At 36.6% G+C, this 14,530-nt stretch overlaps 1 long non-coding RNA gene across 1 annotated transcript in view; it reads left to right on the forward strand.

Moving 5' to 3' along the window:
- The window catches only part of LOC114358590 (uncharacterized), a 29,885-nt gene that overhangs the window by 1,013 nt on the left and 14,342 nt on the right, over positions 1-14,530 (forward strand). The window contains exon 2 of the long non-coding RNA XR_003656382.1: positions 12,229-12,359. This is a non-coding gene — a long non-coding RNA (uncharacterized LOC114358590). The remainder of the gene's footprint in view (positions 1-12,228; positions 12,360-14,530) is intronic.

The following is a 14,530-nucleotide window of genomic DNA, read 5'->3' on the forward strand; positions in this document are numbered from 1 at the left end:
ACGTGACACGTACTTATTAATTTAAGACCACTTTAACTTGGCTAAGACTTGTCATGGCCTGGGCCGGCCAACTGACACGCGGATTAAGATATACACAGGGCCGGACTCAAAAAAGAATTGGAAGTGATTAATTTATACCAATATTAAAAACACTAAAGTTTGTAACAATGGATGTTTGTTACTCCTTTACGAAATAATTACTGTTTGAAAATAATTTTATTAACAATTAGCAAGGTCGAACCGTATAATCTTTTGATGTTTTAAGAATATTAGTACCGACAAAATACGCGTAAACTAAATATGATGGTGTTACCAGTGATTCACCACAATAGTCCAGTGGAGGGGTTCGAACTCACGTTCCTCAGATTTCGATTCGGCCGGGTCTGATACCGACACCATTGAGTTTTGTCGCTTTAATTTAGTTGCTCTATTCTATTACTTCATGAATCCCAGTGCAGCCCTGTCGAGGCCAAGACAACCGCGAGTCCAGCCCTGTCGAGGCCAAGACAACCGCGATGGATGCGCCAAGATTAGCCGCCGACGGGCGGGCAGGTCGCCTGTCACGCGCCCATTTGTTACGCCGCCCGCCCTACAGCAAACACGGACACGTCTTATGTAATCCTGTTGTATGGTATTAGGTACAGTGACAGCACATCGAACTCGTAACTTTCTTTAGCAAAATTAGAACTATTACAACAAATTAAGATTATCAACGTCATTTAGTCTCCACTTAAACTTCCTGCCCCGTACAACCAAACTGTGGAATGGACTCTGTCGTCTGCGGTGTTTCCGGACGGATACGACCTGCAAGCTTTTAAGAAGAGAGCGTATCTTCACCATTAAAGCCGGCAACGCACCTGTAACGCCCCTGGGTCTATGGGCGACGGTAATCACTTACCATCAGGTGATCCGTCTGCTCGTTTGCCTCCTGATACATAAAAAAGCCCTCTCTAATTTATCAGACGCAAATGTAGGATTTCGTCAACAATATAAGATGCGCTGAAGTTTTTGCTTGATTCTCTGCTACTTCAGATAGTAGATAAATAGTAGAGGATGAAGCAAATAAAAATAAGTTCAAATTCAACCTCAGATTTTTGTTCTGTTTATATTATTCAGGGGAGAAGGGAAGTTAACTGAAACTATCTAATTACATTTTGTGATATTTTTTCTTAACTACAAAAAATCAAGAAGCTTCTGATTGATTGTTCAAACCATCCACTACAGATAAGAATGATTATTATCATATCGTTTGGAACTAGTAGGAATAGTCAAATAAATATCACTCGAACACCTATTTCATATTTTTTGATGTAGTATAGGCACGGACGTCAATAAAATCTACCAAATCAAACAAGAAGTTCCATCCAAGATTGCTATCACGGCAATAATGGTTGAATTGACGCAGGAGTTATTTTGTTATGATTGATTTTAAAAACAATACCTACCTTGTTAGATTACAACGATCTGCTTTGGAGACGCATTACTTACTCGTAAATTGCATCATTTAATAATTCGCTCAGTTTTTAATAAATTGTGTATCAATCCTAAGATTTAAAACCCAAAATACTTTAGTTGTTATTTAAAAAGTATAGACAAAAATTTGACTAAGCTTTAAAAAAAAGTAAACTCAAAAGAATTCGAAAATATTTTTTTATTTTAGAGTTACAATTATTTATTCATTTATATGCCTGCCAAAACAGAATTTGAATTATTTAATATTTTTTCTGGAAATTAAAATATAAATTATGAACTTTCCACGTGTTGTAGGTAGGTAAAACTTTTCCAAACTTTTCCCACCAAAAAAACCTTAACCTCAAAGCGCAGTAGTTTGACGGCAGTTCCAAAATGGCGTCCATAATTTTAATCCCCGATCGAGTTTCATTCGGCCGCGGGTAAGGGGGGAGTAATTAGTCATTAAACTTCTAGAAGGTTCCAGCAAACTTCTCGAAAGTGAGAACCCACGGTGAAATACCACGATAAGTTGACCAGCTAAATTTTTCAGGCTAGTCCTTATTTCAGCAACTGTAAGCTCATTTTCGCCTGATCGGTCAGCAGATTATCCTTGTCTGAAATACCTAAGTTTTGAGAGGTCTCAGTATGAAAATCGGATGAGTGGGAACGGTGGTACGTCCTACTGGCAAATTACTTCGGAAACTTGGACTTTAATAATACCACGAAATATAATAAAATGGTCACTCTCCTGGTTGGTTGATCATTTTCAATTGCGATACGGAAAAACACTACATTAATTGTACTATCTATTTGTATTAAAAGAGGAAAGATTACGTTAAACGGGAACGGGAAACTGGGATTTGTACCTACTTTATATTATTAAATCGAACCCGGAGTTAATGAAAAACAAACTAATTCATAATTAAGTAATCATTTATGGATTTAAGTAGATAATCTGCGTAATACTTATTATGGCATTATATCGATTTTAGTAAGAATTGTATTCAACAAATGTCGATAAATCGATATAATGCTTAGATAAAAGCATCCTACCTACCTACCTTACATAAAATTATATCGCTAAATGGCAATAGATGGAACGATTATACCTAGAAATTTTATTGACTACCATTAATTTACGTATTGATAGATAACGTAAGTAAACATATAAACGTATAATGTTGAGTCATTCATGATGCGATTTCCAAAAATGTAATATTATTATTTGAAATCTGATCTATTTTATTTTTAGAAGTTACTCAAAGATAAATTATGTACATAAATATGGACGTCCGACGAATAAAATCTTTGTATTGGCCTGTCCGGGGACTTTCATTCGTTCGTACGTTTCAGCCAAATGACGTCCACTGCTGGACAAAGGCCTCCCCCAAGGTTTTCCACAGGGGCAGGAAAGTTCTCGAGTGGCGACCACGGGCTGGAAGACGTAGCGTGGGCAGGCCTCATACTAGGTGGACCAACGATCTGGACTTTCATTATCTGCGAAATTTAATGACAGTGGGTTTTTTTATTCAATATCATACTTAGTCATTTAAATATGCCTACTTAGATAATACAGAGCAGTTGATATAGCTTCAAAAATAGTTTGAAATAAGTTCACCTAGTATTACCGTGGTATTAGGCTCTGTATGCAGGCCGCTACCAACTGGCCAATCTTTCATTAAAAACTCGTTCTGTAGCTCAAATGATGTTGATTATGACGAAGTAGAGTTTCTTAAATTCAAAATCCAAATATCAAAACTACAGGCTAATGCTTTCGTCTGTCAGTGGACAGTCATTATAATTCTGCCTCTTTCTTTCACTAAGAAAATTTACTGGCTTTAGGTCTACTAACTGTATGTAAAGGCACCATTATGCGATAGCTATCGGCAAATGTAACTGTAATTTATACGGACAATACTGAAGCATTAGGCGAAGATAACACCGCACCGCCGTGGGGACTTTGAATAGGTAAGAATAAGATGTGGCATTTGGAAATAGGTACCTAGAGATAATTTTTCCTAGCCACAAGACTGAATCTTAACTTCGAACTCCTCCTATGTTCTTCTGATTAATTTCGTTGCGGGTCCAATGACAGTTTAACTTTCCCCTGGGATAAACTTGACCTTCACTGGTTAGATTTTATTGGCGGTCAAGCTGTAGATCCTGGCTACACAGGAGTTGCAGCGGTGGGAACAAGAGGTGAGAATAGTCCCGTTTAGGCACGAGACTATTCAAGTTCGTCCCGGGGAAAAGTCTGTCATGTCTAGGCAGGCTAATTTAACAAAAATACATTAAAAAAACCGACTGATGTAAATCTTCATTTTCATCAAATTCTTAGTAAGCTAGTATATAAAATATTATTTCTTATCATTTTCAACAATGCACTGCATCGCTCGCATTGGTTTTGGGCTCTAGCTGAAGCGTAGCTCATATAGATCATACCTATTGCTTATTATGTGATCATACATAGTGTTTTCCCTATAAAATACTATATTTAGTTTTATTGATGTAAATATACTGTAACATTTGGTATTGAAACCCTGGCTCCTAAACTAATGTACACTATATTTCAGTTAATATTTATAAACCTAGGACAATTATTTTGACTGATTTTCAAATGATTAATCTTCTAAATTCACTTTTTAACTCCGATATTTCCAACATTACTAAGCATTAATGATTCCGATAGTTGTTTAAAAAGCTCGCTACCTCTACCAAGCCAGCAGGGCGGCAAAAAGCTCGCCCGATAAGCGGCTTATTTTAAAGCTATCAAGTGGCGGATTACCGCTGGTATTGGAGCTTAAAAGCTTAGTTTTAAGATTGCCGTCGCTTATTGACTATTGTTATGAAACTGAAGCTTTTTATAACTTTTTTAAAGATCTTAGGATGTGTTCTAAATTGTTACAGTTTCGCCGTGTATTCTTAATTTTGTTCATAAAGAGCAATCAGTTAATAGTTATTTTAACTAAAAAAAACATGCGCAGGAATTGTGATTAATTTAATAACTGATTTGAAACTAAAAGATAATTTAAAAACCTATTTGATAGTCTAATTATCTTATGAAATTAGCATAATGAAAATGAACAATAATGATTTTTCGATAGATTTACTCTTAATCTCAATCTTGGTGTGTAGATGTGTATTTTAAGGTGTTTAGGCTGTGGTTTAGGTGAGTCAGGTTTTAGGAAGAGTGATACTGATGTTTATATTCTTCTTCTTTGACCAAACAGACCGTTGCAACTGCTTGTGTCAGACTTCAGTAGTCGCCATTACAAGCTTTGCCCCACATTGCCATAAAGACTAACCAATAAGAAAGAAATAAAATAAATATTTAGTCCAAACAGAGATCCGTGTGCATAACTTGTTTAATTTTGAACCAAAATGGCAGCCACTCAGCATGTGTTAGGTTTGCTCTAGGTTATACACCCACTTATTTACCAATATATTTATAGCAAGATTTACCAATATATTTATAGCAAAGCAAGATTTACCAGGATATCTTTAGGTCATCATCATCATCAAAGTATTTTGCCTCGTCCACCCAAGAAATCTTCGCACCTCAGCGGCCAGTCAAGATACACATGTTCAGTGATAAATGGCGCAACAATGGGACTTCATTACCGTCCGGGGACACATTAATTAATTTCCCGTCATGCCCGCACTTGCTATCTACCCGCTGATTTTAGAAGCAATAACTTTGCTGTTTGCTTCTGACTTGGAGACACAAACACGAGTATAGGCTACGGTAACGTACATTTTGATACATTACCTCCATATATTCGAATTCCTACCGACCTACATATTCAAATTCTGAAGTAGTAAAACTTCCTAAAATTAGCACTTTGCCTTACCATCCCTTCAGAACAGTTTAATATCTGCTAGAACAGTGTTCCGCGAACGGTATACCGCGGTGTACCTTTGTCTGTCTGTCTTTGTATTTGTTACAAGTTAGTAAGTGCGAGAGGCAGTAAAATCCATGCACTCCTGTATTTTCCAATTCGTTCTCTGAAATGACCATGATGATTTTAGGTGATTGTGCGAATTTAAGTTGATGTTTCTGTAATGATGCTGACTTACACCATAAAATACTGCAATTTCGAACTCTGGTCAGAGTCGTCAGTGAACAGTCCCACCTAAGACAGACGGATGTTTTTCGCATATCGATATTTCTAGCAATATAATAACTTAATGACTACCGATAAGGAATATCTATTAGACATTGATGAGTTCATGAAACTTCATTACCGAAATGATCTTCTAATAAACTCCAACCAACTCCACTAAGAGAAATATTCCTTCACACAATTTCTTTGTTGGAACACCGTCTTCGCGGAGTTACTGTCCTAATAACCGTTTATTATACAATATTGCTTTCACTCTGAATTAGTTGCGAAAATGTTTGGCAAAGCAGCTGCTTAATTAAGTTTCTCCTGTAAGTACTAGCCGCCGGCTGTAGCTGTCTCGCGAATAATCCTAGCGAACATTGTAAAACCGTGTGTTTGTTTGTTTTTGCCTGCTAATACTTAACACATCTACCTATGTCCTTAAGTTGAGTATACAGGGTGGAAACGATAAGGCTGAAAACATTGAATTTTCGGATAGATCCAGTTAATTCTGTAACCTATTATTGGTACCGTTGGATAGAACTCGTGAAGCACTTTCAGGATCAGTAACCAGTTTTTGGATATCTTGTACAGTTTTGAAATAATCGAGTGAGATCACTTATCGTTTCCACCCTGTAGACTGGTGCATTTACTTGTAACAGAACAACGAGCCGTCCTATGAGATATTCTAGTGTCAACCTTTCACGAATCAAACGTCGTACGTTTTACCTGTACTACCTTTCGCAAGAACATTACATTACATTAGAAATGCTCTAGTCCAGTCTTTCCCAAAGTGGACGATAAAGTGGGCGCTGCAGGCTTAGGGGGGCGGTAAGAGACCCAGAAAAAAAAATCGGGACGTTTTGTAGAGGCTTGGGAGGCGTCATTTACTAGGAGGACTCTTAGACACCGACTGAGCACTCGACACTCGACTACAAATGGGGGTGCTAAAAAGAATTTATTCTCAAAGTGGGCAGTAGACAAAATAAGTCTGGGAACCGCTGCCTAGTCAATACTCACCTTTAGATTATAATAAAGACTAGATGGACAGTCTTCATGCAAGCGCTTCGTGTAGTGTAGTAACGTTTTCACTAGTTGTTTGACAATCCAATAGTATCTTATTTGAAATGCCACTCTTTTCTTGCGCTACTATCCATCTAAGCTTAATTAATCTCTAAGCCTAAGCCTATATCGTGTAAAAACTCAGTAAAACTCAGTAAAACTCATTTATTTCTGTAAGTAGGCTTTAAAAAAGCACTTTTACACGTCCCAGTATTAACCCTACCACTGCTTCAGGACAATAAATGGGCCAGTGCTGAGAAGAAGCAGCGCAAGAAACTCAGACACTATTGTCAGCCAGAAGAAGCAGCGCAAGACACTCAGACTCAGTGTTGCAGAATAAAGCTTAAACTAGATTCAATTAAGCCTCAATCTACCTTTCAATCAAGATCTAGATTAGATCAGAATCTAATTGATTGATCGCTTATCACTTCAAAGTCGATCTTCCTCAAAGTTTTTATCGGATTAAGTTCATCGCTGAAGAGAGAAAATCAACTTTCCCACAAATTAGCTCAAACGTGGTTAGGTCAAACTGTCTGTACTAAATTACATCATTTTTAGCGAATTGCGAATCTGTCTCATATAAAATTATGTTTATCCGATAACCTTTAGCAAATAACAAAATCCCGCAAGTAGATAAAGCTACGTGAAAATCTAGAGCACAAAAGTTTCGTGTAAATTAAATTCTTCATAATCTGTTTGGGATTACATTCAAAATTAAATGTGTTTTTAAATAAGTGTGAGCGAGCATGATGTTGGTGTAAACATTAATCATTAACTTATTAATGGGTATTCTCATTATTTACTTCACTTATGCCTGTTTTCACCATCAATCCCTAATTTTAAGTGACCCCTTTGAAAACAAAATTGCTGTTATGTGTTACCATTATATATTGTATTGTGCATATATGTATTGTGCATACCGGCACAGGGGTCACTTAAAAATTAGGGATTGGTGGTGAAAACGGGCATAAATCTAATAGAGTTGCTAGATTTAAAATTATAATAAATTTCATATTAGCCTTAGAATTTTATGTCTTAAATAATTTTTCGAGCTATAAAGCTTAACATAAGCCTCTTATGTCTTGCATAATTAAGTCATAATTTCTTGAAGATGCTCAACGACTTAATGACATAAGAGTATTAAAGTTTGGACTCTACCATTTCTCTATCAATTTGGAGACTGAATTTCAAAGTGCAATCAGAAATCAGGAGATCCGTAAACGAACTAAAGTCGCTGACATAGCCCGACGGATCAGCAAGCTGAAGTGGCAGTGGTCAGGGCACATAGTACGCAGAACTGTCGGCCGATGGGGCAGCAAGGTTCTGGAATGGAGGCCACGCACCGGAAAACGCAGCGTGGGACGTCCACCCACAAGGTGGACCGACGACCTGATAAAGGTAGCAGGAAGGCGCTGGATGCAGGCCGCTACCAACCGTGCGATGTGGAAGTCATTGGGGGAGGCCCATGTTCAGCAGTGGACGTCCTGTGGCTGAAATGATGATGATGATGATGATGTAGATACCAATTATATTGGTCACTGTTTATCAGATCGACCTTGGCGATCAAAATATTTCAGCACCTTTCAATCTTAACTAACCCTCCAGAAATGTTCGCAAACATCGCTTTAGGGAATTCCAGCGTTAAAGCCTAAAAGCGGCCATTACAACGCAGCCACCTGTATGCTTGCTCGCTCAGCTCAGCTCGGTTCTGTGGCGCGAGCGATGAACGCGAACAACCCTATTGACTCGTGCATAATCGAATGTGTTCCGCGCGACCGCTCGCGTCGGCCATTTTGTTATTCAAAAAAATATTACTGAATTCAAAAAGAAAAGTGATATTCACCAAATTAACACTAGAAATAAAAATAAATTGGCTATACCCGCTTTTAGACTTAATAAAGTGTTTGCTACTTTTATGGGACAAGGTATCCATTTTTATAACAAAGTCCCTGATAAATATAAAGAGCTACCGTATAATAAATTTAAAGATATAGTTAAAGATCACATGCTTAAAAAAGCCTATTATACAACTCGAGATTTTCTTAATGATAAGTCATCCTGGGAGTAGGATTATGGTCCTCTCATGCTCGCACTAAAAAGAATTAAAATGAAAAGTAATGTATAAACTAATAATAATTTCTCAAATGTTATAGTGTCATGCTTCTCAATCTGGACTGTTACTTAGCTTTATTATTATTTTTTTTTTTTAAAGAGATAACTTGGAATTGTCATTCTCACTAAAATGTCTCTGGGGTGGTGGCGTAGTGAGGCGGGTCGTTACATTCCCTCTAATATGGTCGAGTGAAGCGATGGCTGGTTCACTCGTCATGTCTGTGAACAGGCGCTGCTTTCGGGGACTGGTCAATCCAAGTTATTCAAATTTATGTATGCGAGTCATTTCTACTAGTATCTTAATATGTAAGTCTAGATATTAGCACGTCACTACCTTGTTTAATATACCACGCAATCTTGTATACCCATTCTTATAAGATACACCATACAAGAATGCATGGTAAATTCAGTGAACTGCTCCTGAATCGAATGTACCTACTACTACTATTTCTATTTATTTATATTAACCGGCAGACAGTGGTGACTGAGTTTGTTGCGGCGCTTCTTCTCAGCACTTGCCAAATGTTGGTCTCGAAGCGCTGGTAGAGTAAAAAGATTATGAGACATGTAGAGGCTCCTTAAGAGCAAAATGACGATTTGTAAGAACTATTTATTAGTCCAAACAAATAAAGAAATTTTGACTTTGACTTTGACGTTATTTCAAGGTAGTACACATAAATGGCGGTCGCGGATTCGGTAACATACATTATTGTATTTTACCAAATGAATGTTATCCTTACGTATCCTTCAGTATTATTAAGTTTTTTTAAACTTTTTTTTTTAAACAAATATTTAGATAGATATTGATCTCGTTAACTAACTACCATGCTGCATTGATATCATTAATTACGTTATTATTTTACAACGTGTAAACAATTTATTATGTACTTATTTTATTTTTATCTTTTCGTGTAGGTCTGATATTAGGTATGACACGGTGTTATTTTTATCGAACACACTTTTACTGTCATGCAATCGGTTAAATCGTAAAGGCTTATACTGATTAATATTCGTAGTAATGCAAAATAATAAAAAGATGACCTACAGATATCCTGCGTTCGTATGCACCGACTTTATTAGTGCATAAAAAATCTATTCGCTTTTATATCTTTACTAATATTAAAAAGTGTTTGTTTGTTTGAACATACATCACCCTACAGCTACTAAGTACAGCTATTCAAACTATTTTCACGCTTACGAAGTCGCGGGAACAGCTAGTAGTTTATAAAGTAACAAAACCCAGTACGATAATAATTAAAAAGTAGGTTTGTCCTGTGAAGACCCCACCTTAAGAATTTTCTGTGTAAAAAGTAAAAAACATCTTTGTTTCAGTGCAAAATAGGTTCAATTGAACTGTAGGCTACTCCAAAATAATTTAATCGATGTCATCATGATTAAAATAATCTATTTGTTTACAACTTTTTATGAGATACTCGTTATCAAAGCTTTGTATTTTGAGGACACCGATGTATTAACATATTTTGTTTATGAATAGAAACCAATTAATGATTCATTGACTGAAAAATATTTCCAAAACAACTAAAAAACGCATTTTGTTTAATTTTTTCTAACACTAACATAGGGTTGACTGTGCCCACACTAAACTAATTTCGACAATTTTTCAATAAGACTGTAATAATATAGTCGCTATAAAATTAGATACAAATGATTGCAAAATAAATATTATCCTTATCAGTCGCACCTTTGCCCCGCGTGGTTGCGGCCATAGTTAGCTATTGACAATAAATATAAAATAATATGACGTCTGTAAGTGCAGAAAATTAATCATAAAGTAAAGTAAGTACCTAAGCCGGAAGACGTAGCGTGGGCAGGCCTCCCACTAGGTGGACCGACGATCTGGTGACGGTCGCGGGAGGTGCCTGGATGCGAGCGGCGCAGGACCGGTCTTTGTGGAAATCCTTGTGGGAGGCCTTTGTCCAGCAGTGGACGTCTTTCGGCTGAAACGAACGAACGAACGAATTAAGGTATCACCAACATAGTAAATGCTCTTGCAATATTCAGTAGTAGGTATGTTTTAGATCTTAAAGACATTAATTAATATTCTTATAAATCTCGTTTATTTGCTTTTGAAAAAACAGTCGCTCTCACACGGCCGCCAAAGTTTAATTAAAGAAAATTCAAATTAAATCGATCTTCACAAGATCAAAGTGGGCGAACGACAAAGGTGAGATTGCTTTGAAGTGTCATCGAGTGTAATGGGCGGCTGGTACTATTGAGGACAAGTAGGCGCACGCGATATTCGACCTAAAAGTTCTTGGTATAATTGTTAGATAGTGCTCCTGTGTTTCTTTGAGTAGCAATTGCTCGTTCATTAAGGTAGAATCATAATGCAGCTTTTATAAGGTAGGCGCCTCTGTTAATTTTTATTGTCAACCATTGAAGTAATATTACTACGTAGTACATTATAACTCAATAACTTGTCAACCGATTTTCTTTGGATTGTACATAGAATAAGTAAGTCAATACTTTCGCAGAGCTAGGCGCTTTTTCATCAACCTGTGTGTTATAATTCCATTTAATATAAAATATTTATTGTAAATAAAGCTTCGAAACATCCCTCCAAATGGTAAATGGTAGGCCATAAAAAAACCTTCATATAACATACCAAAGTACCATCGAGCCTTCCAGAGTGTCATATAGGTAACTTCTGTCCTGGTCCTCAAAAATCCCACTTATTTAATCCCAAAAGACAAATTGGGATAACAAAAAAAATTAAACTGTTCATGGGCCCCATGTTTTAAGACTCAACTGAGAAGTGAGCCTGCTACCTCGTCTACACTGTAGGACTCGGCTGTGATAATTACGTCAGTCGCCTAAAACTATGGATAAGTCATCTCGGGGGATTAAGTTAGCGAATCGACGGTTATTAGGCTTCTGATCTTAATTAATTTGAACTTTACAATTAGCGAAAATTAATTACGACGTTGAAGGTTGATTAATGATATTGTACGGATTGTACCTACTTAATATTAGTCTTAAGTTCTTGTAATTCACTTAAGTACTAAAATTACTGCGCAAATAATAATTATTGTTGTATTGTTGTAGGCATCCATCTGAATTGGCAATTTTAATTCACAACATGAAATAGTGGCGAAAATAAAGATTTCGCACCTTAAAAATTAGATAAGTACTTACCTATGTAATCTGTGGCGGTGCGTCAAAAAATCTACCGCTGTCACATCTACCGCTAAAACTGGAAACGTAAAGTTTTAACTTCATGAACACCTTGTTTCAAATAATTCCACTGTCCACCGTGTCTCTCTAAACACTCGACATTGGCAAAACCAGTGTGCTGTAAATTCGCACCATTGAAGCCATTAGACAGAATAATAATAATAATGAACACCTTGCTACCAAATATTTTAAAAGTTTTTTGACGAAGGTGACTTTTTAAATAAATTCTGGTAATTTTAGGCCTATTACAATTTAATATTCTCATCATAATAAATCCATATTAATAATTACTTTGTTGTTACAGCCTACAAGAAAAGAAGAATATCTCGTGCGTGAAGTTCACAATACTTATTAAAGAACATTCTCCACGAAGCACCGATTGTTGATGTATTTCGAGACATCCTCAAGTTCCGGGTATATTTAAAAAGGATTTAGGTGAGTTTAAGTAGTTTTCTTTCAGAGAGGCGGCCATTTTGGGCTGCTCCATCCAAACTCGTTAAACTCGAGTTGTGCGCGGGGATGAAAACAACCCTTTTACGCAGCACTTGTACCTGTAGATAGAGGTTTTATTGAGGGAACTTGGAATTGCGGATTTTAAAAAGCTTTTAAACGGTCTCGAGTGTCGAGGGGTCTGGGCGGTATTATACAGTTCCTGTGCAAATGAACTACTTCGTCAGTTTCATTTTGTACGCCTGTAAACAGTGACCTACGGCTACGATACAGGCTGCCTTAGCCTGCTTTTATATTGAACTAATAATGTATGTAACTTTATACAATTGGAAGCTAATTTCCATAATCCCCAGTTTCTTTATGCCGATATTGGCCCTCATCAAACAATCGGGAGGAAAAAGCAGCCAACTGAATTGACTGCTCCCCTTTTATCACATACCTACATAACCAAGAGTCGTAGTCTACCGAGGTACTATATGCCATCCATCACCGATATCCAATCAGTGATTTTTCATTAACATTAACTCGCCTAAAACAGTTCATCGCCAATAATGTAGATAAGTAGGTAGGTAGGTACTTACTTTAAGTTGCCAGCCATTCAGTGTGCTGTGATTGATCAAGATTTTTATAATAAATACTTCCTAAGTAATCGATCTTATAAGGGCGAATATAGGATTACTAATGTTTGGCCAAAAAACGTTTCCCAAATTATCACATCGCAAACAACGTTTCGCAAATTTTCATTTGGCAAATTCTCATTTGGCAAAGCAACTTATTGCAAACTTTTAATTCGCAAATGTTTTTTTTTCCATATTATTGTTTAGCAAATTATTGTTTGGCAAAGTATGGTTTGCCAAATGTTTCATTAGGCAAAAATATTTCACGATAAACTATTTACAAAATAATTTGATTGGTGCATAGAATGGTATACAAATTAGCTTATGGTTATTATTTTGTTTAGTGGGGAGTTAATATAAAATTTGTTCTACATTAATTTCCTTATTTCATTCTTTGTATCGAAATTTCCAAATGATTCATTAACAATAGAGGTGATTCTAGCGCTCGGCGGCCGCTGCCGCGGCACGCTTCGCTCGCCTTCGCGCATTAAGGGTCACTGTTCTAACCTAACCTAACCTACTATTTTCTGCAATACCTACTTTTTGCAACCATACTATTTTCTGCAATGTTTTACATAAAATTATTGTGAAAACCATGATCATGTGCCTTATGCTTTGATTTGTGGGTAACGGTGGGTAAGTATGTGAAGTGTCAATTTGACCAAACAAATTATTTGGGATATAATATTTGGCAACATAAAACATTTGCTATATAAACATTTGCCAAGTAAAATTTGGCCAAATGATAATTTGACCAAATGAATCAGTTGCGAAAAGTACAGTTGCTAAAAGTTCATTTGGGAAATGAAACTTTGGCGATAAGTTGTTTGCGAAGTGAAAAAGTAATTTGGCCAAACGGAAGGATACCGCGAATATATGCCTTTGGGAATGATACACGCGTTACTATTTGTCATGATAAAAATCTAGTACAGTCAGCGTCAAACAGTTCGTGACACCCAAAATTGACAAAAAATTCGCTACACTTTTTTGTTACAATTGAAAATTAGGTAACTAGTGTTTTCAACTTTTTGGTCACTTTGGGTGTCACGAACTATTTGACGCTGACTGTACCCAGCAATTTCAGCAATACCAATACAAAGAGCTGTAAACTTTTCCACAGCTCCGTAAACAATGTTTCCAATTCCACGCTCTCCTACAAAAAGTAACTTGAAAGTTTCGCTCCGCTCCGTGATAATTGTTGGGAAACACTTAACACGTGCCTACTCCACTGTTCTCCGCTTTAAAAATAAATTCCATCGAGGACGTAACAAATTGCCACTCCTTTCAGCAAAAAGCGCTCGAGAGCGGACAATTATTTTTCAAAATGTACGACTGGTAAAGATGTGGAACGGTTTCTGGATGTGTTTCTTTTTAAATGTAATTTAACGCATGTGTTTCTTGTGTTAATACGCTTAAGCAGTTCAAATTATTATCTTTTAGTTTGCCAAAAAAAGTTTACTACTAAACCTACCTCTTCCAAAACATAACTCTTCCAAAACCTAACACTACTCAAACCTAACTTTCAAAATCTAAGTTCCA

Source organism: Ostrinia furnacalis, unplaced genomic scaffold (genome assembly GCF_004193835.3).
Source record: "Ostrinia furnacalis isolate ACB-3 unplaced genomic scaffold, ASM419383v2 OfSCF4045, whole genome shotgun sequence".
Taxonomy (NCBI): Eukaryota; Metazoa; Arthropoda; class Insecta; order Lepidoptera; family Crambidae; genus Ostrinia; species Ostrinia furnacalis.